The sequence below is a fragment of the Salmo salar genome, chromosome ssa09 (genome assembly GCF_905237065.1).
Source record: "Salmo salar chromosome ssa09, Ssal_v3.1, whole genome shotgun sequence".
Taxonomy (NCBI): domain Eukaryota; kingdom Metazoa; phylum Chordata; class Actinopteri; order Salmoniformes; family Salmonidae; genus Salmo; species Salmo salar.
The window spans coordinates 143423127-143449836 of NC_059450.1; the positions used below are offsets into that span (position 1 = coordinate 143423127).

General features: G+C 45.7%; 1 pseudogene; it reads right to left on the reverse strand.

Moving 5' to 3' along the window:
• The window catches only part of LOC106613148 (proton-coupled amino acid transporter 4-like), a 439980-nt pseudogene that overhangs the window by 288846 nt on the left and 124424 nt on the right, over nucleotides 1-26710 (reverse strand).

The window sequence follows — 26710 nt, forward strand, 5'->3', positions numbered from 1 at the left end:
ACCCCTTTCCCTCCCACTTTCTGCCTCTTTCCCCCCCATCTCTCTCTGCCCCATCTCTGTCCCCCTTTCCCCCTCTCTCTCTCTCTCTCTACCCCTCTCTCATCCCCCGTCCCCCTTTCCCCTTCTCTCCCGTCCCCCTTCTCTCCCATCCCCCTTTCCCTCCCGCTTTCTGCCTCTACCCCATCTCTCTCTGCCCCATCTCTCTCTCTGCACCCATCTCTCTTGTCCCCCTTTCCCCCTCTCTCTCTCTCTCTACCCCTCTCTCGTCCTCCTTTCCCCTTCTCTCCCGTCCCCCTTCTCTCCCATCCCCCTTTCCCTCCCGCTTTCTGCCTCTACCCCATCTCTCTCTGCCCCATCTCTCTCTCTGCACCCATCTCTCTTGTCCCCCTTTCCCCCTCTCTCTCTCTCTCTCTCTCTCTACCCCTCTCTCGTCCTCCTTTCCCCTTCTCTCCCGTCCCCCTTCTCTCCCATCCCCCTTTCCCTCCCGCTTTCTGCCTCTACCCCCATCTCTCTCTGCCCCATCTCTCTCTCTGCACCCATCTCTCTTGTCCCCCTTTCCCCCCTCTCTCGTCCCCCTTTCCCCTTCTCTCCCGTCCCCCTTCTCTCCCGTCCCCCTTTCCCTCCCGCTTTCTGCCTCTTCCCCCTTTCTCTCTCTCCCTCTCTGCCCCTTCTCTCTGTCTGCCCCATCTCTCTCGTCCTCCTTTCCCCTTCTCTCCCGTCCCCCCTCTCTCTCCCATCCCCTTTCCCCTTCTCTCCCTCCCCTCTCTCCTCCTCTCCTCTGCAGGGATTAGCCCCCTGCCAAGCCACAAAGAGGGATACTATTGTAAATGATTCATCAAGTTTATCACACCGCAAAGACCTGCCGCACACTACCAGAGGGAAAGCCATGAAATACATTCTTCCCCCAGTTCTGACAACAGACAAGGCCCACTGGCAGCAACCCAGCAGAGGGTAAGAAGGGACAGGGAGAATAGGCCATTAGGGAAAGAGAGGAGGCAATAGTGCCAAGTACGGACCCATTGAGGAAGAAAATTGAGGAAGGAAAGTACAATGGAGACCTGGGAGGAGAGTTTATACTGGGTGCTGAGCTGTGAGGGAATGGTTGGGTGAATGAGACACAATGACAGAGAGAGCGAGAGAAAAGGGGGACAAGACAAGTGGCAATGGTGTAAGTCCCTACTAGCCAGAAGCCCGAGAGGATGGAGGATAGCAACTCATACTTTGAGTGTACAGGGAGTGGGGGGAAAAGACAGCAAACAACCCTTAAATATGAGACAAAATGGAGAGAGGAGGAAGGGAGCGAGGAGGAAGGGAGCGAGGAGGAAGACAAAATGGAGAGAGGAGGAAGTCAAAATGGAGCGAGGAGGAAGGGAGAGAGGAGGAAGGGAGCGAGGCGGAAGACAAAATGGAGCGAGGAGGAAGGGAGCAAGGAGGAAGGAAGACAAAATGGAGCGAGGAGGCAGGGAGAGAGGAGGAAGCGAGCGAGGAGGAAGACAAAATGGAGCGAGGAGGAAGGAAGACAAAATGGAGCGAGGAGGAAGGGAGTGAGGAGGAAGACAAAATGGAGTGAGGAGAAAGGAGGAAGACAAAATGGAGTGAGGAGAAAGGGAGAGAGGAGGAAGACAAAATGGAGTGAGGAGGAAGGGAGAGAGGAGGAAGACAAAATGGAGTGAGGAGAAAGGGAGAGAGGAGGAAGACAAAATGGAGCGAGGAGGAAGGGAGAGAGGAGGAAGACAAAATGGAGTGAGGAGGAAGGGAGAGAGGAGGAAGACAAAATGGAGCGGGGAGGAAGACAAAATGGAGTGAGGAGGAAGACAAAATGGAGCGAGGAGGAAGGGAGAGAGGAGGAAGACAAAATGGAGTGAGGAGAAAGGGAGAGGAGGAAGACAAAATGGAGTGAGGAGAAAGGGAGAGAGGAGGAAGACAAAATGGAGTGAGGAGGAAGACAAAATGGAGCGAGGAGGAAGGGAGAGAGGAGGAAGACAAAATGGAGTGAGGAGAAAGGGAGAGAGGAGGAAGACAAAATGGAGCGAGGAGAAAGGGAGAGAGGAGGAAGACAAAATGGAGCGAGGAGGAAGGGAGAGAGGAGGAAGACAAAATGGAGTGAGGAGGAAGGGAGAGAGGAGGAAGACAAAATGGAGTGAGGAGAAAGGGAGAGAGGAGGAAGACAAAATGGAGCGAGGAGGAAGGGAGAGAGGAGGAAGACAAAAGGGAGAGAGGAGGAAGACAAAATGGAGCGAGGAGGAAGACAAAATGGAGCGAGGAGGAAGGGAGAGGAGGAAGACAAAATGGAGCGAGGAGGAAGGGAGAGAGGAGGAAGACAAAATGGAGCGAGGAGGAAGGGAGAGAGGAGGAAGACAAAATGGAGTGAGGAGAAAGGGAGAGGAGGAAGACAAAATGGAGTGAGGAGAAAGGGAGAGAGGAGGAAGACAAAATGGAGTGAGGAGGAAGACAAAATGGAGCGAGGAGGAAGGGAGAGAGGAGGAAGACAAAATGGAGTGAGGAGAAAGGGAGAGAGGAGGAAGACAAAATGGAGCGAGGAGAAAGGGAGAGAGGAGGAAGACAAAATGGAGCGAGGAGGAAGGGAGAGAGGAGGAAGACAAAATGGAGTGAGGAGGAAGGGAGAGAGGAGGAAGACAAAATGGAGTGAGGAGAAAGGGAGAGAGGAGGAAGACAAAATGGAGCGAGGAGGAAGGGAGAGAGGAGGAAGACAAAAGGGAGAGAGGAGGAAGACAAAATGGAGCGAGGAAGAAGACAAAATGGAGCGAGGAGGAAGGGAGAGGAGGAAGACAAAATGGAGCGAGGAGGAAGGGAGAGAGGAGGAAGACAAAATGGAGCGAGGAGAAAGGGAGAGAGGAGGAAGACAAAATGGAGCGAGGAGGAAGACAAAATGGAGCGAGGAGGAGGAAGGGAGCGAGGAGGAAGACAAAATGGAATGAGGAGGAAGAGAAAATGGAGCGAGGAGGAAGGGAGAGAGGAGGAAGACAAAATGGAGTGAGGAGAAAGGGAGAGAGGAGGAAGACAAAATGGAGCGAGGAGGAAGACAAAATGGAGCGAGGAGGAAGGGAGAGGAGGAAGACAAAATGGAGCGAGGAGGAAGGGAGAGAGGAGGAAGACAAAATGGAGCGAGGAGAAAGGGAGAGAGGAGGAAGACAAAATGGAGCGAGGAGGAAGACAAAATGGAGCGAGGAGGAGGAAGGGAGCGAGGAGGAACACAAAATGGAGTGAGGAGGAAGACAAAATGGAGTGAGGAGGAAGACAAAATGGAGTGAGGAGAAAGGGAGAGAGGAGGAAGACAAAATGGAGCGAGGAGGAAGGGAGAGAGGAGGAAGACAAAATGGAGCGAGGAGGAAGACAAAATGGAGCGAGGAGGAAGACAAAATGGAGCGAGGAGGAAGGGAGAGAGGAGGGAGTGAGGAGGAAGAGAGAGAGGAGGAAGACAAAATGGAGCGAGGAGGAAGACAGCGAGGAGGGAGTGAGGAGGAAGAGAGAGAGGAGGAACACAAAATGGAGTGAGGAGGAAGACAAAATGGAGCGAGGAGGAAGACAAAATGGAGCGAGGAGGAAGACAAAATGGAGCGAGGAGGAAGGGAGAGAGGAGGGAGTGAGGAGGAAGAGAGAGAGGAGGAACACAAAATGGAGTGAGGAGGAAGACAAAATGGAGTGAGGAGGAAGACAAAATGGAGTGAGGAGGAAGACAAAATGGAGTGAGGAGGAAGACAAAATGGAGCGAGGAGGAAGGGAGAGGAGGAAGACAAAATGGAGCGAGGAGGAAGGGAGAGAGGAGGAAGACAAAATGGAGCGAGGAGGAAGGGAGAGAGGAGGAAGACAAAATGGAGTGAGGAGAAAGGGAGAGAGGAGGAAGACAAAATGGAGCGAGGAGGTAGGGAGAGAGGAGGAAGCCAAAATGGAGTGAGGAGGAAGGGAGAGAGGAGGAAGACAAAATGGAGCGAGGAGGAAGGGAGAGAGGAGGAACACAAAATGGAGTGAGGAGGAAGACAAAATGGAGTGAGGAGGAAGACAAAATGGAGAGAGGAGGAAGGGAGAGAGGAGGAAGACAAAATGGATTGAGGAGGAAGACAAAATGGAGCGAGGAGGAAGGGAGAGAGGAGGAAGACAAAATGGAGCGAGGAGGAAGGGTGCGAGGAAGACAAAATTGAGTGAGGAGGAAGGGAGTGAGGAGGAAGACAAAATGGAGCGAGGAGGAAGGGAGAGAGGAGGAAGACTAAATGGAGTGAGGAGGAAGACAAAATGGAGTGAGGAGGAAGACAAAATGGAGCGAGGAGGAAGGGAGAGAGGAGGAAGACAAAATGGAGTGAGGAGGAAGGGAGAGAGGAGGAAGACAAAATGGATTGAGGAGGAAGACAAAATGAAGCGAGGAGGAACACAAAATGGAGCGAGGAGGAAGGGAGGGAGGAGGAAGACAAAATGGAGTGAGGAGGAAGACAAAATGGAGCGAGGAGGAAGGGAGAGAGGAGGAAGACAAAATGGAGCGTGGAGGAAGACAAAATGGAGCGAGGAGGAAGGGAGAGAGGAGGAAGACAAAATGGAGCGAGGAGAACGACTAAATGGAGCAAGGAGGAAGGGAGTGAGGAGGAAGACCAAATGGAGCGAGGAGGGAGAGGTAATATCACCCACTGCATTGGCCAGAGCGAGAGACTCATGGTATACACCAGACTGAGGACAGGAGCTCATCATTTCTGCATGGGGAATAGACAAGCAGCAGAGCCACTCTAAACGCCAGTTGCACGCTCCATTGTGTTTCTCCAGTGGCCGCCACTGAAAAGCCTCTCCATCTTGGCTCCTGTTCAGCATGCATGCAAGCAATGGCAGCTAGTTATCTGGTACCCGCAGGTATGATCCATGCACTACATTTCCACTTCCCACATCATAGAAAGAAAATCTATGTTATAATGTTAAATTAATGTGGAAAACTGATTGTATTTGCAAAAAGGAATTAAAAGGAATTTCATTTTTTTTTTCACCAAACTTTTAACATAAATCCAATGACATGACTGACATTTTGTGTTGATTTCACGTTAGTTGGCAACTCAACCAAATGTAAATCAAAACTAGATGTTGAAATGACATCTGTGCCCAGTGGGTAGTCTTCTCTTACCACTTTCTCCATCTTTAAAGTGGGATACAGATACCATTTGTCTTGGCAGTGAAAAATGGAGAATCTCATACTCATCATTTTTATGCAGGCATGGGGCATCTTGGGGGGAATGAACATTTTCGCAAATATCATCTTTACAAAAGCTGTCGCAAGTTCACGCCAAGGTGAGGGTGAGTGTACTTGGATGCTAGTGTTTGTGTGCTTGCATGTGTTTGTGTGCTCTTGCGTGTGTGTGTGCCTACGCCCTTGCATGTGTGTGTATATGTGTGTGTGTCTGTGTTTTTGTTTAACAAACCTTGTGGGGAGCAGAAGTCCTTACAAGGATAGTAAAACAAGGAAAATTGGGGACATTTTGTTAGTCCTCACAAGGAAAAAGCCTATTTTAGGGTTACGGGTTAGGTTTAGGGTTAGGTGTAGTTTTAGGGTTAGGGTATATGGTTAAGGTTAGGATTTTTGGTTAAGGTTAAGGCTTACATTTGGGTTGGGGAAATTAGGATTTTGGATGGGAATTAATGATTTGGTCCCCACAAGGATAGAAATACAAAAGTGTGTGTGTGTGTGTGTGTGAGAGAGAGAGGTCTGGCTGGCACTTGATGAAGCTGCATTTATCAAAAATGAAGGATAATGAAATGTGCAGTCATCAATCACCTGAAAGATGTAACGCTAGTCTCCCCTCAGTCTAATTACATTTGGGCCTGCTGATTTATTAAATGAGACCCAAACAACTGTGGCAATTAAAGCACATTTCTTCTTCCTCACTTCCCGAGTGACAAACCTCACCATGGCTTCACCATAGCATACCTGGTCTGGGCATGGGCATGTTACACTGAGCTGGGCCATACATACAGTAATATAGAAGACCTGTGATCCTGACACTGCGATTGGGATCAGGCGGTCAGACAGAAAACTTTGGGATTAATTATCTTTTTGGTCCCGTAGATCATTTGGAAACGGTTGTCTCTAAGCTTTGCATGTGTTAGCCCAGACCTCCCTATTTTATTAATATATTTGTCTCATTATTCACAGAATCTCAGAATTCACTGCTTCAAGTTAAGTAGCCTACCTCTCCTCTCCTAGTTGGGAGAGCGAGGTAAAGTGCACCCTTCATGTGTTGTGACAATATAATAGAGTAGGCATGCATGGGCAGAGAATCACCAGCCAGTTATCTTTCCAAGGTTTACTACAGTGTCAAAAAAAATATTGAGAAGAGGAGGGTACTCAACCAACACGAGTTGAGGTGCAATCAAAAACATTTATCATCAATGAAAAGGCACAACGTGCACATAGACTACCATGGTAAGCGAGCATTGTGCCTTTTTATTTTCAATAAATATTGAGAAGAGGAGGGTCCTCAACCAACGCGAGTTGAGGTGCAATCAAAAACATTTATCATCATTGAAAAGGCACAACGTGCACATAGACTACCATGGTAAGCGAGCATTGTGTCTTTTCATTTTCAATAAATATCGATTACCCATTTATTTGTCTCTGTCTGCAAATCGTCCCCCAAAAAAGGTGGGCTATATCCTATATACAAAATGTGTCTCAAGAGAAACTGCAAAAGTCCGCTCTCATCATTCCTGCTACTTCAACTTCAGTAGCCATACATGCAAGATCAGGTGTGTGTGGTCTCAATTAAACAGAGTAGGCTATAGCTCAGGGGTACAAACTAGAGGTCGACCGATTATGATTTTTCAACGCCGATACCGATTATTGGAGGACCAAAAAAGACGAATGCCGATTAAAATCGACTGATTTTTATATGTATATTTGTAATAATGACAATTACAACAATACTGAATGAACACTTTTATTTTAACTTCATATAATAGATAGATTTTATTTATTAGGTCTCAAATAAATAATGAAACATGTTAAATTTGGCTTAAAAAACGCAAAAATACAGTGTTGGAGAAGAAAGTAAAAGTGCAATATGTGCCATGTAAAAAAGCTAACGTTTAAGTTCCTTGCTCAGAACATGAGAACATATGAAAGCTGGTGGTTCAATATTCCCAGTTAAGAAGTTTTAGGTTGTAGTTATTATAGGAATTATGACGAGTCGACTATTTCTCTCTATACCATTTGTATTTCATATACCTTTGACTATTGGATGTTCTTATAGGCACTTTAGTATTACCAGCCTAATCTCGGGAGTTGATAGGCTTGAAGTCATAAACAGTGCAATGCATCAAGCATTGCTAAGAGTTGCTTGCAAACGCAGTAAAGTGCTGTTTGAATGAATGCTTACAAGCCTGCTGCTTCCTACCACCGCTCAGTCAGACTGCTCTATCAAATCAGACTTAATTATAATATAATAAACACAGAAATTCGAGCCTTTGGTCATTAATATGGTGAAATCCGGAAACTATCATTTAGAAAACAAAACGTTTATTCTTTCAGTGAAATACAGAACCGTTCCGTATTTTATCAAATGGGTGGCAACCCTAAGTGTAGATATTGCTGTTACATTGCACAACCTTCAATGTTATGTCATAATTATGTACAATTCTGGCAAGTTAGTTCACAGTTCGCAACGAGCCAGGCGGCCCAAACTGTTGTATATACCCTGACTCTGCTTGTACTGAAAACAAGAGAAGAGACACAATTTCCATAGATAATATTGCCTGCTAACATGAATTTCTTTTAACTAAATATGCAGGTTTAAAAAATATATACTTCTGTGTATTGATTTTAAGAACGGCATTGATATTTATGGTCACGTACATTTGTGCAAAGATAGTGTTTTTTTTCAGCAATGCGCTTTTGTTAAATCATCACCCGTTTGGCAAAGTTGAAGTAGGCTGTGATTTGATGATAAATTAACAGGCACCGTATTGATTATATGCAACGCAGGACAAGCTAGTTAACCTAGTAATATCATCAACCATGTGTAGTTAACTAGTGATTATGTGAAGATTGATTGTTTTTTATAAGATAAGTTTAAATGCTAGCTAGCAACTAACCTTGGCTCTTTGCAGCCACAAGGTCCTTTGATGCTGTACTCGTATAACTGCCACGCAGTTTCCTCATGGATTGCAATGTAATCAGCCATAATCGGCATCCAAAAAGGCCGATTACCGATTGTTATGAAAACTTGAAATTGGCCCTAATTAAAATCGGCCATGCTGGTTAATAACCTCTTACATCTAGACGTTCCGCTAGCAGAACACCTGCTCCAATATCCAATGATGGGCGCGGCGCGAAATACAAAGTCCTCGAAAATCCGAAAACTTCCATTTTTCAAACATATGACTATTTTACACCATTTTAAAGACAAGACTCTCCTTTATATAACCACACTGCCCGATTTCAAAAAGGCTTTACAGCGAAAGCAAAACATTAGATTATGTCAGCAGAGTACCCAGCCAGAAACAATCAGACACCCATTTTTCAAGCTAGCATATAATGTCACAAAAAAACAAAACCACAGCTAAATGCAGCACTAACCTTTGATGATCTTCATCAGATGGCACTCCTAGGACATTATGTTACACAATACATACATGTTTTGTTCAATCAAGTTCATATTTATATCAAAAAACAGCTTTTTACATTAGCATGTGACGTTCAGAACTAGCATACCCACCGAAACTTCCGGTGAATTTACTAAATTACTCACGATAAACGTTCACAAAAAACATAACAATTATTTTAAGAATTATAGATACAGACCTCCTTTATGCAATCGCTATGTCCGATTTTAAAATAGGTTTTCGGTGAAAGCACATTTTGCAATATTCTGAGTAGATAGCTCGCCATCACGGGCTAGCTATTTTGACATTTTGGCCCTCACCAAACTCAGATTTACTATAAGAAAAATTGGATTACCTTTGCTGTTCTTTGTCGGAATGCACTCCCAGGACTTCTACTTCAATAACAAATGTTGTTTTGGTTCCAAATAATCCATAGTTATATCCAAATAGCGCAGTTTTGTTGTGCGTTCAAGACACTATCCGAAGGGTGACGAAGGGTGACGCGCCCGGCGCGTTTCGTGACAAAAAAATTCAAAATATTACATTACCGTACTTCGAAGCATGTCAAACGCTGTTTAAAATCCATTTTTATGCGATTTTTCTCGTAAAAAAGCGATAATATTCCGACCGGGAGTCGTTGTTTTCGTTCAAAGACTGAAAATAAAAACATGGTGTCGGCTCGTGCACACGCCCCCAGTCTCATTGTTCTCAGATCGACCACTATCCAAATGCGCTACTGTTTTTCAGCCATGGCCTGCAAAGTCATCATTCACCGTTCTGCCGCCTTCTGAGAGCCTATGGGAGACGTAGGAAGTGTCACGTTACAGCAGAGATCCTCAGTTTTCAATAAAGAGAGTGTAGAAGGCCAAGAAATGGTCAGAGAGGGCACTTCCTGTAAGGAATCTTCTCAGGTTTTGGCCTGCCAAATGAGTTCTGTTATACTCACAGACACCATTCAAACAGTTTTAGAAACTTTGGAGTGTTTTCTATCCAAAGCTAATAATTATATGCATATTCTAGTTTCTGGGCAGGAGTAATAATCTGATTAAATCGGGTACGTTTTTTATCCAGCCGTGAAAATACTGCCCCCTATCCATAACAAGTTAATCGGTCGACCTCTAGTACAAACCTTTTTGGCCCACAACCCCATTTTGATAACTGAAAATTCTTGCAACCCCAGCCATGTGAAAACAATTATGTAATTAACAGCCAATATTTTGTTTTAATATAGACGGGAGCACTAAACCCAGCTTCACACATATGAGCTGGCGAAGGGTACAAGTACTTGGAACTCTGAAAAATATGAGGTCAAATCATGACGTGAGTCTGAAAGTCGAGCTCTAGAAGGTCGGAAAGTCGAGCTCTAGAAAGATGCCAGAGTTCCCAAGTTGGAATTCCGAGGTGGATGACCATTCAAAACTTTTTTTCTCCCAAGTGAAAGCTCGTTTTCTTTTCGAGTTCCCAATTGTCTTGAACGCACTGAAGTCGGAGATTTCCGAGTTTCTAGTTGAGAGTTCTCAGTTGTTTTGAATGTGGAATTAATGCTCAGAGGGAGATGGCAGGGTTTTGCCTTTGAGTCAGAAACCAAAACTCCTCCACAGTGACCCGTGAATGCATTCAGTCACATTACAGCTCGATCAATTGTTCAATTTCACTTACAGGCATTTCAGCTGAGCCAGGATCACAGCAGAGGCCTACCCGCCATAGATGGAACCCCATCTATGCACAAGCCCACCATGGAATGTGTTTTTCATCAATATAGACACGCAGCACACTGAACATCCCCTATGGAATGTGTTTTTCATCAATATAGCCACGCAGCCCACTGAACATCCCCTATGGAATGTGTTTTTCATCAATATAGCCACGCAGCCCACTGAACATCCCCTATGGAATGTGTTTTTCATCAATATAGCCACGCAGCCCACTGAACATCCCCTATGGAATGTGTTTTTCATCAATATAGCCACGCAGCCCACTGAACATTCCCTATGGAATGTGTTTTTCATCAATATAGCCACGCAGCCCACTGAACATCCCCTATGGAGTGTTGTATGGCATTGAAGCTCGTTTGTAGGTTAGTTAACACAGTGTCCAAAGGAGGGCCAGATGTATATATCAACGATATATATCATCGCTCTTGCTGCGGGTGATTCCCTGATCCACCTCTACACAGACGACACTATTCTGAATACATCTGGCCCTTCTTTGGACACTGTGTTAACTAACCTCCAAACGAGCTTCAATGCCATACAACACTCCTTCCGTGGCCACCAACTGCTCTTAAACGCTAGCAAAACCAAATGCATGCTCTTCAACCGTTCGCTGCCCGCACCCGCCCGCCCAACTAGCATCACTACTCTGGACGGTTCTGACCTAGAATACGTGGATAACTACAAATACCTAGGTGTCTGGCTAGACTGTAAACTCTCCTTCCAGACTCATATCAAACATCTCCAATCCAAAATCAAATCTAGAATCGGCTTTCTATTTTGCAACAAAGCCTCCTTCACTCACGCCGCCAAACTTACCCTAGTAAAACTGACTATCCTACCGATCCTCGACTTCGGCGATGTCATCTACAAAATAGCTTCCAAAACTCTACTCAGCAAACTGGATGCAGTCTATCACAGTGCCATCCGTTTTGTTACCAAAGCGCCTTATACCACCCACCACTGCGACCTGTATGCTCTAGTCGGCTGGCCCTCGCTACATATTCGTCGCCAGACCCACTGGCTCCAGGTCATCTACAAGTCTATGCTAGGTAAAGCTCCGCCTTTTCTCAGCTCACTGGTCACAATAACAACACCCACCCGTAGCACACGCTCCAGCAGGTATATCTCACTGGTCATCCCCAAAGCCAACACCTCCTTTGGCTGCCTTTCCTTCCAGTGACTGGAACGAATTGCAAAAATCACTGAAGCTGGAGACTTACATTTCCCTCACTAACTTTAAACATCAGCTATCTGAGCAGCTAACCGATATATAGTCCATCTGTAAATAGCCCACCCAATCTACCTACCTCATCCCCATATTTTTTTTATTTACTTTGCTGCTCTTTTGCACACCAGTATCACTACTTACACTCCATCATCTGCTCATCATCATCTGCTCATCTATCACTCCAGTGTTAATCTGCTAAATTGTAATTACTTTGCTACTATGGCCTATTTATTTCCATACCTCCTCATTCCATTTGCACACACTGTATAGACTTTATTTTTTTCCTATTGTGTAGTCTTTTCATGTTGTTCCTAGTATGTTTGTTTATTCCATGTAACTCTGTTGTTGTTTCTGTCGCACTGCTTCACTTTATCTTGGCCAGGTCGCAGTTGTAAATGAGAACTTGTTCTCAACTAGCCTACCTGGTTAAATAAAGGCGAAATAAAAAAAATCTAAAATGGAATGTGTTTTTCATCAATACAGCCACGCAGCCCACTAAACATCCCCTATGGAATGTGTTTTTCATCAATACAGCCACGCAGCCCACTGAACATCCCCTATGGAATGTGTTTTTCATCAATACAGCCACGCAGCACACTGAACATCCCCTATGGAATGTGTTTTCATCAATATAGCCACGCAGCCCACTGAACATCCCCTATGGAATGTGTTTTCATCAATATAGCCACGCAGCCCACTGAACATCCCCTATGGAATGTGTTTTCATCAATATAGCCACGCAGCCCACTGAACATCCCCTATGGAATGTGTTTTTCATCAATATAGCCACGCAGCACACTGAACATCCCCTGTGCAGATTCATGCTCGGGAATCGTGAGACAGAACAATATGTCCTCGTGAATAGCATACCCCGACATGTACAGTATAGCGAACAAAAGTCAATGCATAGGCATCTCGGCCCGCACAACTAACACCCATTTGGACAGCATGAGCTGAGGAGTTCGAGTTGTTCAGTACGAGTTTCCTCTTGATTGCTAGCAATAGCATAAATTATTTGTTTAACAGTGTTATCTAACAAAGGTATTGATGTGAGTTTCTGTGCCTCTGCCTCCCCACACATTGTTTTCACCATATCAATTGCGGCCGGTAATATCGAAGTCTGCAATAGTGTGTGGTTTCATAGCGTAGCGGGCCAAGCCATTCACCATGGGAATGATTCAGGTGCAACAGTCAAGTGCGGCCTTTTCCCATTATCTAAGGATGCTCTCTGGTTTAATTTTATCTTTTAGATTTGAATAATTTTTATTTAGATTTTTATGGTTAAACACAATACAATGATTTTGAGATACAAAAAACAATATTATAATACAGTGGTCACCAACCATTTCTGAGTCAAGATCACTTTCGCAGTCAAAATCTACTGCTCAGATTTTACATTAACCTCACACAAATAGTTTTGTAGGAATGAGGTTTGGGCAGTAAGGCCTACTACATTATCGGAGCATATTGGCTATATGATTGTCCTGCCAATATTGTTAATCAGACCATATTATATTTCAAAACTCGAGCTTTGATAACAAAATAGATCAGTTGGTTTAGCACTTGTGAGGCACTGTGGATCATGAATTTAAAAAAAATGCTTTTTTATTTTACTGGACTGATGGTTCCTGCATCTGATGGTCAACGAGGTCACAACACCACGTCAGTGATCTTCAGGTCGAAAAGTCGGAGCTCTAGAAAGATACCCGAGTTTCCGACTTGGAATTACGAGTTGGATGACCATTCAAAACTATTTTTCCCAACCGCCTCTCACGGTCCCTGCTTTCTCCTTCCTTTCCTCTGGTGATACTGACCAGAGAGAGGGGACAGTCTTCCACCTGATGGTGAAACTCGAGTCACACCGCATCTGCCTCATGCACAAATTCATGTTGTTCCTATGACCAGAGAAAGTTAAATATTCCTTAATATTAAAATCGACACGACGAGCTAATAATAATAAAACGCAGGGCGATCGATACTTGCATTTACATTTACATTTACGTCATTTAGCAGACGCTCTTATCCAGAGCGACTTACAAATTGGTGCATTCACCTTATGATATCCAGTGGAACAACCACTTTACAATAGTACATCTATATCTTTTTTGGGGGGGAGGGTGGGGGGGTGGGTTAGAAGGAATACTTTATCCTATCCCAGGTATTCCTTAAAGAGGTGGGGTTTCAGGTGTCTCCGGAAGGTGGTGATTGACTCCGCTGTCCTGGCGTCTTGAGGGAGCTTGTTCCACCATTGGGGTGCCAGAGCAGCAAAAAGTTTTGACTGGGCTGAGCGGGAACAGTGCTTCCGCAGAGGTAGGGGGGCCAGCAGGCCAGAGGTGGATGAACACAGTGCCCTTGTTTGGATGTCGGGACTGATCAGAGCCTGAAGGTACGGAGGTGCCGTTCCCCTCACAGCTCCGTAGGCAAGCACCATGGTCTTGTAGCAGATGCGAGCTTCAACTGGAAGCCAGTGGAGTGTGCGGAGGAGCGGGGTGACGTGAGAGAACTTGGGAAGGTTGAACACCAGACGGGCTGCGGCGTTCTGTATGAGTTGTAGGGGTTTAATGGCACAGGCAGGGAGCCCCGCCAACAGCGAGTTGCAGTAATCCAGACGGGAGATGACAAGTGCCTGGATTAGGACCTGCGCCGCTTCCTGTGTAAGGCAGGGTCGTACTCTGCGAATGTTGTAGAGCATGAACCTACAGGATCGGGTCACCGCCTTGATGTTAGCGGAGAACGACAGGGTGTTGTCCAGGGTCACACCAAGTCTCTTAGCACTCTGGGAGGAGGACACAATGTAGTTGTCAACCGTGATGGCGAGATCATGGAACGGGCAGTCCTTCTCCGGTAGGAAGAGCAGCTCCGTCTTGCCGAGGTTCAGCTTGAGGTGGTGATCCGCCATCCACACTGATATGTCTGCCAGACATGCAGAGATGCGATTCGCCACCTGGTTATCAGAAGGGGGAAAGGAGAAGATGAATTGTGTGTCGTCTGAGTAGCAATGATAGGAGAGACCATGTGAGGATATGACAGAGCCAAGTGACTTGGTGTATAGCGAGAATAAGAGAGGGCCTAGAACTGAGCCCTGGGGGACACCAGTGGTGAGAGCACGTGGTGCGGAGACGGATTCTCGCCACGCCACCTGGTAGGAGCGACCTGTCAGGTAGGACGCAATCCAAGAGTGAGCCGCGCCGGAGATGCCCAACTCGGAGAGGGTGGAGAGGAGGATCTGATGGTTCACAGTATCAAAGGCAACAGATAGGTCTAGAAGGATGAGAGCAGAGGAGAGAGAGTTAGCTCTAGCAATGCGGAGAGCCTCCATGACACAGAGAAGAGCAGTCTCAGTTGAATGACCAGTCTTGAAACCTGACTGATTTGGATCAAGAAGGTCATTCTGAGAGAGATAGCAAGAGAGCTGGCCAAGGATGGCACGCTCAAGAGTTTTGGAGAGAAAATAAAGAAGGGATACTGGTCTGTAGTTGTTGACATCAGAGGGATCGAATGTAGGTTTTTTGAGAAGGGGTGCAACTCTCGCTCTCTTGAAGACGGAAGGGACGTAGCCAGCGGTCAAGGATGAGTTGATGAGCGAGGTGAGGTAAGGGAGAAGGTCTCCGGAAATGGTCTGGAGAAGAGAGGAGGGGATAGGGTCAAGCGGGCAGGTTGTTGGGCGGCCGGCCGTCACAAGCCACAAGATTTCATCTGGAGAGAGAGGGGAGAAAGAGGTCAAAACATAGGGTAGGGCAATGTGAGCAGGACCAGCGGTGTCGTTCGACATAACAAACGAGGATCGGATGTCGTCAACCTTCTTTTCAAAATGGTTGACGAAGTCATCCGCAGAGAGGGAGGAGGGGGGAGGGGGAGGAGGATTCAGGAGGGAGGAGAAGGTGGCAAAGAGCTTCCTAGGGTTAGAGGCAGATGCTTGGAATTTAGAGTGGTAGAAAGTGGCTTTAGCAGCAGAAACAGAGGAAGAAAATGTAGAGAGGAGGGAGTGAAAAGATGCCAGGTCCGCAGGGAGGCTAGTTTTCCTCCATTTCCGCTCGGCTGCCCGGAGCCCTGTTCTGTGAGCTCGCAATGAGTCGTCAAGCCACGAAGCAGGCAGGGAGGACCGAGTTGGGAGGATAGGGGGCATAGAGAGTCAAAGGATGCAGAAAGGGAGGAGTTCACCTAGTTACACTATGGAATTCACAACTTTAAATGTTTGCCAACTAGATATCTCATAACTATTAACAGTCTAAAAAGTGCTAAATGCTATTTGCAGTTTGGCATTTGGTTTGCTAATTTAGTAGCTAGTTATCTAGCTAAGTGGTTAGCTTCTTTGAAAAACAAGCTTTTCTTGGTAATAGAAGAGAACCCCCTCCTGAATCAACATCCTTGCTGTCCAATATAGGTTTGTGAGTGCAGAAAACTGTGAGTAACATTTTTTGGGGGGGGATGTCTGTCCAGCAAATACTTTATCAGAGACTGCATAACATGTTCACATTGTGCTTGTTAGCATTTGCTATTGGATTCTACATGTAATTGTTAGCATTGCCAACCTTTTGATTACAGAGGTTCCGTGGGGTTTGAAAATAGCGCCCCACAAACAAAAACTATAACCCCACTTAATACCTTCACCATGTCAGCACTGCTCCATACTACTGAAATGGCTGCCCTAACCTCTCTGTATTCTACAGCATCAGAGAAACCTTTTACTCAGAAGCAGAGCAGGTCAATTTGTTTATAGCTCTCTTTACAACGGGCTCATTTAAATGCCAGCCACCTATACCGCTTCCACTAACAAACACCGTGTCCCACAGCATTATGGAATTGGATTAGTTCTCTCTCTCTCTCCCCCCCAGTAAGCTATACACCATGTTCCTGTTTATGTGATGGTGCTTACCATGCGTTATGAGGAAGGTTAAGGGTTATGCTTCCTTTGACGTTGTCACCAAAGTGGAGGTAGCCCAGACAACGTAGAGGACGATGGTGATGCCCATCCCGATGTTTAGAGCCACAGGGAACCGCTTCGGTTCCTTCATCTGGTTCTCTAGAGGAAGAACCTGCCCCACACACACACAAATTGTCAGGAATGCTGTATAACAAAAGCAATAAAATACAAATCCATTACTATATTGAATAAAAGGTTGGAAACACTGCATCAAATAAACGAAGTATTGAGATCTGAAAAAGCCATGAAAAGATTAAAAGCATCAGTCTTCTATTGAATAAGAAACCCTTGGAATAGAGAATGATAACAGAGTAGCTAGGAGGACTAGTCTCTGATATACTTTATACATGGTGACCTACGTTAGCACCAGACGTTTACCAAGCTCTCTAGTCTCTGATATACTTTATACATGGTGACCTACGTTAGCACCAGACGTTTACCAAGCTCTCTAGTCTCTGATATACTTTATACATGGTGACCTACGTTAGCACCAGACGTTTACCAAGCTCTCTAGTCTCTGATATACTTTATACATGGTGACCTACGTTAGCACCAGACGTTTACCAAGCTCTCTAGTCAGACTTTAGCTGGGGATGAGGATAGTTGGATGCTGATGTTTGGCTAGTATCCTGTGGGGATATTGCATGTCAGGTGGTAGGGCACATTATCACTGCTAAGTACCACACACAGACTGAAGAATTGCTCTCCGCTCTCTGTCCCGAGGAACGCCTCTCGATCTGGGCAGAGGAATTAATGATCGCCATTCATCACCAAACCTCCACATAAAGAAACATTGCTATAATGAGATCCCCAGACACTCGCACCTTTCCCTTTCTTCCATTCCCTCTCTCTCCCTCCTCTCTCCCCCTCCCTTCTCCCCTCGAGAAAATATGGATGCTTTCTAATTTGGCTTAACAACAGTTTCATTTATACAAGTTTAGACCTGGCTGGCAAAAACAGTTTCATTTGAACAGGTTTAGACCTGGCTGGCAAAGTCACATACATATTCAATGAACAGATGCATTTTTCTTTCCCGTCTTCGCTTGTTCCTTCGTTTTTTATTTTCCTCTCCCCTTCTTGGTTGTGACTGATCAGTTCTTGACAGGGGCTTGTTACCTCTCCTCCTGATGTCTTGTCTGACTGCTGTTTGACTTGGTGATTAATGACCTCGTCTGGCAGCGAAATGAAAAGAATTGCAGCACCAACAACAGACAGAGGGATAGTGAACACGTCAACGACCTGGTCTCTGATGCACTGACTATGCATACAAAACACTATTCGACTGTAATGTATGAAAGCAGGCAGCCAACAAGAACATAGCTTTTTGTGTCAAAGTAAGTGGACACATCTAAATCACAATAAAAAGTTGGAAAGGGCCTCTCCTATTTGTCTACCTGCCCAAGAACCTTGCCTCACTCACATCAAAACGTCTAATACACTTTACTTTCGAACCACACTAACTCTGCAACAGGGCCAGCCAGCCAAGGCTCCAACAGTGAGGGAGTTACTTCAGAGCCAGACAAGTAACATGCCAAAACTCCAGGGATCTAGGAGACCTGACCAAAGCCACCGTGCCAGGAGCACCTGCCTTCTTACCACCACATCAAGCAGGGTGTATGAGATGGCAGCATTGGCTGAGAACAACAGGTGGTTCAGTTAACAAGCTAATAACACTGACCTCTCAGCCTGGGGCACAGCCCACTACTGAGAGAGGAGCAGACACATACAGATATAGATGTGGACTGAGGAGAGAGGGAGGGATGGAGACAGAGAGAGACAGAGAGAAAGGTGGGAAGATAACAAAGAAGTAAAGACAAGGATGCAAATGAGAAGCAGAAAGAGAAAAGAGAGAGAGCGACATCGAGAGAGAGAGAGAGAAATCGAGAGAGTGAGAAAACAAGAAAGCGAGGCTGATGGAAAGAGACAATTGAAGGAAGAACATTGAGACAAGGTCAGATATTGAAAGACAAAAGATTGAATGAGGAGACTAAACTATTTGAAGTTCATCAAAGTGATGAAAATTCATAATCATCATTAATCCCCCCCAAATATGTGTACTTGACCGTGAATATCAAAGTGAGAAGTAATTTATTTCTCAAGGTGTCCGTCAGACACAACGCTTGTTGAGGTTGAATCACGTTCATCAGCCCCCCTCTCCCCTTCTGTTAGACACGCTCGCTCGCCTCTACCTTAGCACTCGAGCGGATAATATGCAGTCACACATAATAACTCTAAAGAACAGCCTCTCTCTACCTGCAGTCATTATGACAGTTCTCCTTCGTTGATATATCCAACTAATTTGTCCTCAATTAAAATGTTAATTGACAGCAATTTAGTATTAAGGCAATGAAGAGGGCAATGAAGAGGACAATATGGGATTGTCAGTGGGGAAGGGAGGCCTAGCCAGCTGTTACCTCTCAGACAATCGCCTACCGCCAACAGCGCCTTGCAACAAATCATCAGGCAAGAGTAGCAGCTTTAAGCCAATTACCTGAGTCATTGTGTCGTCTTTCTCTCACCACAGCAACCCAACGGCCATTTTGTGTTCATACCAAAAAGGTTGAGAACTCAACTTACTACTGCTGAACTCTGGTTGCCCACAATCCTCTTGTAATGAGAGAAGAAGTCAAACGTCCATGCTACCAATGAGACACGAACATGATCACTTTACATCCTATTACAGCTGTATGATATTACATCACCCTGAACATCCTATTACAGCTGTATGATATTACATCACCCTGAACATCCTATTACAGCTGTATGATATTACATCACCCTGAACATCCTATTACAGCTAGCTGTATGATATTACATCACCCTGAACATCCTATTACAGCTAGCTGTATGATATTACATCACCCTGAACATCCTATTACAGCTGTATGATATTACATCACCCTGAACATCCTATTACAGCTGTATGATATTACATCACCCTGAACATCCTATTACAGCTGTATGATATTACATCACCCTGAACAGATCCATTCTACTACTAGTCTTGGGCCAGAGTAAAGCGCCAGACCTGCCAAGTCAGCCCACTACAGCCCTGTGTGTGTGTGCACGCCCACACAATGAGGCTGTGGATCTGTTCATACACCACTCTGGACAGAGGCAGAGAGGGAAAAGAGTGTGACAGAGACAAAGTGTGTGGGTGTAAATTGGGAGAGGTGTGGGTGTAAATTGGGAGAGGTGTGGGTGTAAATGGGGAGAGGTGTGGGTGTAAATGGGGAGAGGTGTGGGTGTAAACGGGAATTCCATTAATATTTGTTTTTTATGCATACATGTCAAAATGAGCTTGGGATGTCCTTGTGTACATACGTCATGTCCATATCACTGAACAGATAGTGTGTGTCCATGAATATCACTGAACATATAGTGTGTGTCCATGAATATCGATAAGTAAGAGTCTATATTAGTAAGAACACCTGTGTATGTCTATATGTGTGTGCATACATACGAGTGTGCCAGTGGTTTCAACACTCTCCAAACTTGGCCTGGGGCCTTAGATGAACTCTTATCAGTGAGCAAGGCTTTCTATCAGCCCACTGCAGAGCTCACCTCCTGGGCAGAGAGGCAGACAGCGCTGGGTAGAGGAGCCAAGCATGGGGTATGTATTAACATTACAGTATGCCTATACACCCCAGAGAGCCTTTAAGAAACCCCTAGCCCAATAAAAACCGGGTTTGAGGCAAGAGCAGAACCCCCATCCCTCTTTGCAATATTTATGACTTCTGCTACATTTCTCATTCAGGAATTTCAATCGATCAGGCTGGCCGGCTGAAGTTTCAGCCACAGAATTTTAGTTGAAAAGAAGTGTCTCTCTAGCAGGCCTTCATAGGGAAAGACTAGAGCTACCCTTAAAGAGAAAGAAACCAAGTGAAAACAAGTCACTTACTAGGTCAGCGTTGCTCTTAGAAAAGGGGGAAAGCGGTGAGAGAGAACTTCTCCTTTAACAGATCTAGTTTAAAATGTCCTTCCCTCTCTGCAGAGTGGCTTTCTGAAGGAAAAAAAAAAAAGATCCCCAGAGGATCCCATAGCCCTATTGTGTAAATCTCTCTCTCTCTCTCTCTCTCTCTCTCTCTCTCTCTCTCTCTCTCTCTCTCTCTAAGTTGTGCTCCCTATTTTTAAGAAGATTAGAACAATTATTATGTGCCATTCTACCTTTTTTTGCTTTTCTCTCCCACTCGCCCAACCTCCTTGAAGCCAGAGGAGAAAACTTGAACAAATTCACCAAAGACTTTAGCCCGCGGCCTGTTGCCATCTGCCCTGGACTTGATGGAAGAGTGAGAGGTAAGAGGCCAAACACTACCTATAGTCTCCCTAGAACCAAAAACAGAGGCATCCAAAGGTACAGCAATCTACCGTCTTAAAATATTTACTTACAGTCTGTTAGTTTATCCTTCAGAAAGGAGGGAGAGAGATCTTCAGACATGGTGAGGATTAAAAAGGGGTTTAGATGATTGTTTGGATAGGCCCCCACAACCCCCCTTAATAACCTTCCTTTAAACCCTGAAGTCCAAAGCCCAAACACCTAACAGACTGCCTTTTACTGGCCTAGCCAAAACAATTACTGTTAGCTCCAAGAGTATCTGCAGGGAGCTGAACTACTTCTCTGCTTTATAAACCCTGTGCTGAAGAGACAGGTGGAGAATGTACAGATAAAGGTATATCAGTAAGTGAGAAGCACACCAAAGCACTTTGGCCCAGTTTGTAGTGCTGGAAGGAACCATAGTTAGAGCTAACAGAAGTCAAGTACCTACTGGAGATCCAGGAAAGGAGATCCACAGTCAGAGATAACAGAAGTCAAGTACCTACTGGAGATCCAGGAAAGGAGATCCACAGTCAGAGATAACAGAAGTCAAGCACCTACTGGAGATCCAGGAAAGGAGATCCACAGTCAGAGATAACAGAAGTCAAGCACCTACTGGAGATCCAGGAAAGGAGATCCACAGTCAGAGATAACAGAAGTCAAGTACCTACTGGAGATCCAGGAAAGGAGATCCACAGTCAGAGATAACAGAAGTCAAGCACCTACTGGAGATCCAGGAAAGGAGATCCACAGTCAGAGATAACAGAAGTCAAGCACCTACTGGAGATCCAGGAAAGGAGATCCACAGTCAGAGATAACAGAAGTCAAGTACCTACTGGAGATCCAGGAAAGGAGATCCACAGTCAGAGATAACAGAAGTCAAGCACCTACTGGAGATCCAGGAAAGGAGATCCACAGTCAGAGATAACAGAAGTCAAGCACCTACTGGAGATCCAGGAAAGGAGATCCATAGTCAGTTTCACATCTGAATGCATTCAACCAAAATGTGTCTTAGATAAGTTTACTGGCACCAATAAGTTATTCCCAATTGGCCCAGAGACACCCATTTCAAGTCGGCCTTCTCCCTTTCCCTTTGCTTATCCCAGGGGATTGGTGTTAAGATCGCATCCCCAGGCAGATAATTACCCTGTCAGGGTGACCGAGAACCCATATGGTCGTGGATCACTCCCAGAGAGACAGAGAGAGAGAGAGAGAGAGACAGGGACAGAGAGAGAGACAGGGACAGAGAGAGACAGACAGAGACAGACAGAGACAGAGAGAGAGCGACAGAGAGAGACAGAGAGAGAGAAAGGCACTGAAAGAAAGTTGAATGGGATAGTTAGAGGTGGCCTAACTACTTTCATTCATTACTTTATCCACCATCATCCGTTCTTTCTTCCTGGACATCTATCCCATATCTGAGCAGGAGCGGTGTCAGCCATTCTCTCCTCCCTCTCCTCCCTCTCTCTCTAGAGACGTTCTGATCCGGAGTGGCCTGGCTGTCATCTGTCTGTCGGGTCGTCATGGTGATGTGTCGGCCATCACCCTGTGCCAACCGGTTGGCTGATTAATGGGTAAGCGGCGGTGAGTGAGCATTCCTCTGCCCCTCAGTCAATACACCCTGGTACCACCTCATACATCATCCTGCCCACGGCAGGCACACACACACTGAAACATTCAAACACACACACACAGCCTCATCGGCAGGACACCATCCTCATCCCCGCTGAGGATGAGATGAGGTTAGTGCTCTCACCATCCTCACTATTCACCCTGGATCAATTACATATCATTAGCACTAATGCTATCCTTGACCTGAACATTCTCTTAGCCATGCAGTGTTCAAGGCTTTCAACTGCAGCTGTGGCCGGTGGACCCCAGTCAGCAGCCAATACAGAGCCAGTCACAGAAGGGCCGGAACCAATCAGGTGTTACTAACTACATAAGGGTTTGGACAAATGGAGTCCCAGTTGAAGAGTACTTACCACTCCGATGCCTTCGAAGGCAAAGATGGCTGTTCCGAAGAAGAAGGGGAACTTGCCCGAGGGGGAAGTGAGAGGGAGATGCTGAAGGTCCCTAAAATCCTGTCAGAAAGGGGCGACAGCAGACAGAGGAGCAGGCGATTAGGAAAACAGGGACACTAACACAGTCCGTCGGATGAGCTACTCCCATAAGGGCCTATAGAACAGAATCAACTTCCTCATCACTGCCAAGGACACAAGAGACACTGGCTCAGAGACACAGTGAAGAGAGGACAAGATTTCCCCTGACTCACAGAAAAAACAGAGTGAGAGCGAGAAAGAGAGAGAGCGATCAGAGGAACAGAAGAATCCCAGGTGCAGAGTAAATATAACGAGATAAAGAGAGACCATCAAATCGAGTGTCAATAACACATCAGTCAGAGATTAAGAGACAGAACAGAAAGGTTGTGGGGTAGACGGCTAGGTGACCTAATTGTGAAGCCTAGATGCAGTGTTGTGTTCCCCTGTGGACGCGTGTCGTCTTCCGCGTCACACAGATGCCCAGAGATTGACAGGGGTCCTAATGAATATTTTTAAAACATAATTCAGCTGGTGATTGATGAGGGCTGTTCACAAGGGCATCTAGACCACTGCCCAGAACACCACCCACCTACACACACACACACACAGCTGAGGGATGAGCTGTGCCACACATTCGCACATACACAACCCTGGCTGGCACAACCTTTTATGGGAAATCTAAAACAGCAATCAACGCTGGATTACAAGACACGTCAGGAACACTTACATCTGATGTCAATCTGCTCCAAAATGCCTAATTTTATTCTTAGAATGACCTTGGGAACGGTCCAAGTAGACAATCTTTAAAAAGTTGTTTCTCATCGCTCATAGAAACTAAGTGCACCTTGACACTGACTGTTCAATCTTTCATTGTAAAGACCAGTCATAGACAAACTATGGACCCTATTCTTTATTGGAAATTAAAATGGCCTGGAGAACCATGTCTCACAGGAGACGTGTAGTGGCTACAAGGGAGAACCATGTCTCACAGGAAACGTGTAGTGGCTACAAGGGAGAACCATGTCTCACAGGAAACGTGTAGTGGCTACAAGGGAGAACCATGTCTCACAGGAAACGTGTAGTGGCTACAAGGGAGAACCATGTCTCACAGGAAACGTGTAGTGGCTACAAGGGAGAACCATGTCTCACAGGAAACGTGTAGTGGCTACAAGGGAGAACCATGTCTCACAGGAAACGTGTAGTGGCTACAAGGGAGAACCATGTCTCACAGGAAACGTGTAGTGGCTACAAGGGAGAACCATGTCTCACAGGAAACGTGTAGTGGCTACAAGGGAGAACCATGTCTCACAGGAAACGTGTAGTGGCTACAAGGGAGAACCATGTCTCACAGGAAACGTGTAGTGGCTACAAGGGAGAACCATGTCTCACAGGAAACGTGTAGTGGCTACAAGGGAGAACCATGTCTCACAGGAAACGTGTAGTGGCTACAAGGGAGAACCATGTCTCACAGGAAACGTGTAGTGGCTACAAGGGGAGAACCATGTCTCACAGGAGACGTGTAGTGGCTACAAGGGGAGAACCATGTCTCACAGGAGACGTGTAGTGGCTACAAGGGAGAACCATGTCTCACAGGAAACGTGTAGTGGCTACAAGGGAGAACCATGTCTCACAGGAAACGTGTAGTGGCTACAAAGGAGAACCATGTCTCACAGGAAACGTGTAGTGGCTACAAGGGAGAACCATGTCTCACAGGAAACGTGTAGTGGCTACAAGGGAGAACCATGTCTCACAGGAAACGTGTAGTGGCTACAAGGGAGAACCATGTCTCACAGGAAACGTGTAGTGGCTACAAGGGAGAACCATGTCTCACAGGAAACGTGTAGTAGCTACAAGGGAGAACCATGTCTCACAGGAGTAGAGCTGAGCGATTAGTGCTTTTTGAAGTCAGTGCATTTAACGAACCGAAACTGAACTGTGTGGTTAAATGCAGTAACAACACTGAATTAAAAAGAAAATGTATAAAAGTCCGAAGATGGTAGTCGTAGCCACGGGAAGTAGTTTGTGGTTGGGGGGTGCTGTGATTTCTTTGCACACGGGGGGGGGGGATGGGTTTGACCACGCTACAGATGGCTGTAATCGGTCCGCCAATACAGGACTATTAAAGGCCTTGTGAGAAAAATACAAAATAAAGTTTCCCTTTTTTCTTTTTCTCCAGGAGGTGCTGCACCCCTACTTCCTGTGACTGCCCATTACTGCTGAGCACTTATTAACCATCACTTATTCACATGACTTTAATACAGTTTTATTAGATTACTTTTATGTCATTCCAAGTCATCATCTCATCTCTACAGAACTGTTGCCTATGCTGTCTGACAAAACCACTATTTTAGCAGTTCTTCAGAATAAATAGGGCATACTTTTATGACCGTTGAAAAACAATGATCAAACACTGAGATCATGCATTTTCAGTCTCGTGAAGCAACGGCACTCTATTCTTCATGATCACACGTTCCCTCAGTCTCCCTGTCTGCTCTGCACAGACCAGACAAGTTTAAGCGGGCGCGCAATGGATTATGGTTATTGTAGTTTATTACCACGTTTTCTGAGCTAAATTATGTAGAATATTGGCCTGTTGGAAACTACAACATCGCACAGTTCAGGCTTGATCTGATTTACCACTACAGAAACTGCTCATCGAGCAACAACAAAAAATAACGAAATTCAAATAATTGAACAGAAGGTCAATTAGTTGTTTAAAAATAGGTTCATTGCTCAGCACTACACAGGAGACGTGTAGTGGATACATGTAAGTCTCATGTTCCCACTACACAGGAGACGTGTAGTGGATACATGTAAGTCTCATGTTCCCACTACACAGGAGACGTGTAGTGGATACATGTAAGTCTCATGTTCCCACTACACAGGAGACGTGTATTGAATACATGTAAGTCTCATGTTCCCACTACACAGGAGACGTGTATTGAATACATGGAAGTCTCATGTTCCCACTACACAGGAGACGTGTAGTGGATACATGTAAGTCTCATGTTCCCACTACACAGGAGACGTGTATTGAATACATGGAAGTCTCATGTTCCCACTACACAGGAGACGTGTATTGAATACATGGAAGTCTCATGTTCCCACTACACAGGAGATGTGTAGTGGATACATGGAAGTCTCATGTTTCCACTACACAGGAGATGTGTAGTGGATACATGTAAGTCTCATGTTACATTGAAGCAGAGAGTACAGACACAAGGGGTATGATCTTCCACAGTGTACGTATGAAGGCCACAGGGTGGATTCATCTTTTACACACACTGCTACTTCCCAGTTCTCTCACACACACACTGCTACTTCCCAGTTCTCTCACACACACACTGCTACTTCCCAGTTCTCTCACACACACACTGCTACTTCCCAGTTCTCTCACACACACACTGCTACTTCCCAGTTCTCTCACACACACACTGCTACTTCCCAGTTCTCTCACACACACACTGCTACTTCCCAGTTCTCTCACACACACACTGCTACTTCCCAGTTCTCTCACACACACACTGCTACTTCCCAGTTCTCACACACACACACTGCTACTTCCCAGTTCTCTCACACACACACTGCTACTTCACAGTTCTCAAACACACACACACACACACACACCCACACACACAGCTACTTCACAGTTCTCTAACACACATACACACACACACACATACAGCTACTTCACAGTTCTCAAACACACACACACACACACGGCTACTTCCCAGTTCTCTCTCACACACACACGGCTACTTCCCAGTTCTCTCTCACACACACACGGCTACTTCCCAGTTCTCTCTACACACACACACACACACACACACACACACACACACACACACACAGCTACTTCACAGTTCTCAAAACACACACACACACACACACACA